This window comes from Xiphophorus maculatus, chromosome 3, assembly GCF_002775205.1.
Source record: "Xiphophorus maculatus strain JP 163 A chromosome 3, X_maculatus-5.0-male, whole genome shotgun sequence".
Classification (NCBI taxonomy): domain Eukaryota; kingdom Metazoa; phylum Chordata; class Actinopteri; order Cyprinodontiformes; family Poeciliidae; genus Xiphophorus; species Xiphophorus maculatus.
This window is the reverse complement of record NC_036445.1, coordinates 3026741-3029283: the sequence shown is the minus strand read 5'-3', so window position 1 is coordinate 3029283 and position 2543 is coordinate 3026741.

The following is a 2543-nucleotide window of genomic DNA, read 5'->3' as shown; positions in this document are numbered from 1 at the left end:
AGTCCTTCCATCTCAATTTGCTAAGTTTTTATAACTTAATTCATAAGGGGGCTTAACATGACAAATTTAAGTCACTCTTACTCAAATCATTTATTTTGTTCTAATAAATATTTTAAATCTCTTTGAATTCATTCTACAGAAAGTCAACTCAAACTTATAGTTCCAACTATAGTCATAGTACGGCTCCAACTTATAGTCATCAAACCTCCGGAGGTTTGATGACCTTAGCTGCAGGTCTTCCTCTCTGTCATTAACCATTTTCCTGAATAACTACGCTCAAATAAAGGCTGCCTCAGCCAAAAACCCTTTGCAAAAAGAGATCCTTTATTAATTTAAGTCATTATTTGAAGTAAACTAATGATTTGAGTAAGACTGACTTAGATCTGTCATCTTACACCATGTTCCAAATTATTATGCAAGTGATATTTTTTTAAATGGTCAATGCAAATGATGGTCAGTATAATTTTCAAGTCATGATACAGTATAAATCAAATTTTACTGAACAAAGCTCACCATGAGAACAGTATTTTTTTCAAAAATAAAAAACTCAAAATGCACTGTTCCAAATTATTATGCACAGCAGATTTTCTAAACATTTTATGGATTATAAAGAACTGCAAACGGTCATTCTTTGAATGTGCAGCATTAAGTGGTCACATGTACTAAAATCAAAAGCTATTTCAGTCAAAAACATCTTAACAGACCGAGTTACATGTTAACATAAGACCCCTTCTTTGATGTCACCTGCACAGTTCTTGCATCCATTGAACTTGTGAGTTTGTGGAGTTTCTGCTTGAATTTCTTTGCAGGATGTCAGAATATCTTCCCATAGTTGCTGTTTTGATATGAACTGCATTCCACTCTCAGATCTTCTGCTTGAGGAAACTCCAAAGGTTCTCAATAGGGTTGAGGTCAGAGGAGGATGGTGACCACACCATGAGTTTCTCCCCTTTCATGCCCATAGCAGCCAATGACACAGTGGTATTCCTTGCAGCATGAGATGGTGCATTGCCATGCATGAAGATGATTTTGCTACTGAAGGTACGGCTCTTCTTTTTGAACCACGAAAGAAAGTGATCAGTCAGAAAGTCCATATACTTTGCTGAGGTCATTTTCACAACTTCAGGGACTCTGAAGGGGCCGACCATTGATTCTCTCCCCATGATTTCAGCCCAAAGCATGACTCCACCACCTCCTTGCTGACGTCACAGCTGTGTTGGGACGTGGTGGCCATCCACCACCAATCCACTACTGCGTCTATTTGGACCATCCAGGGTTGCACAGCAGTCATCAGTGAACAAGTCTGTTTGAAAATTAATCTTCATGTACAGCTGGGCCCACTGCAACCATTTATGCTTGTGAGCTCTGGTTAGGGGTGGCTGAATAGTAGGTTCATGCACCACAAGCCTCTGGAGGATCCTCCACCTTGAGGTTCCAGAAGTACCAGCAGCTTCAAATAACTGTTTGCTGCTTTTCAAGGGCATTTTAACAGCTGCTCTCTTAATCTGATGAATTTGTCTAACACAAACCTTCCTCATTCTGCCTTTATCTGTACAAACCCATCTTTGTTCTGAATCAGCCACAAATCTCTTCACAGTACGATAACGCTTCAGTTTTCGTTAAATATCTAATGTTTTCATACCTTGTCATACGGCACTACACTATCTGATGATTTTCGTCAGCAGAGATCCTTTCTCTGCTTGAAGCTTGTGGATTGCTTAACAATGTGGAACATCCTTCTTAAGTAGATTTCCTTAAATTGAGCTCACCAGAAAAATTAATCAACCAAGCTCTCTGAAATTAATTATAGTGATTCAAAGAGCCCTGACACATAATACCATCTATAAATTTAATAGCACATCAAAAAAATGTATCTTTATGACACTTAAATCCTATATGCATAATAATTTGGAACACGGTGTAAAGACACTTAATAAATTTGTTTAAAAAAATTTACAAATTGAGTTGGATGATTATAATAAATTGAGTTTGTTAAACTTAATTAAATTGCTTGTTACCAATTGAAGCAATTCAATTAAGTTGCTTCAACTAATTTCTTTTTAGAGTGTACAACCAAACCTTTTGACTTGACATCTTGCAACTTCAGCACCTCAAAATCGCTAAGAGGGAAAAAATGGCGGAGTCACAAAATTGATGTCATGACTTTGTTCAGGAATTACTCAGCAAATGTAGTGACGTCATAGACAAGAAAACATAATACAAAGTGAAGAAGACTGAGCAGGCTGAAAGATATGATCCAAAAAAGAACATAAAAATATCTATGCGGTTCCGGGACAGAATACATTTAAATTTTTTGCTCTCATAGACACTCAAAGTACACAAAAACATATTTATTTAAGGTTTATGAAATTTTACTATTTCTCAAAAATAGTTTTTTTTGAGAAAAAAAACAATTTTGAGAAATAGCAGTGAGGTGTTCTGGGCACATCCCACTGGGAGGAGACCCCGGGGAAGACCCAGGACGCTGGAGGGACTATGTTTCTTGGCTGGCCTGGGAACGCCTTGGGATTCCCCCGGAGGAG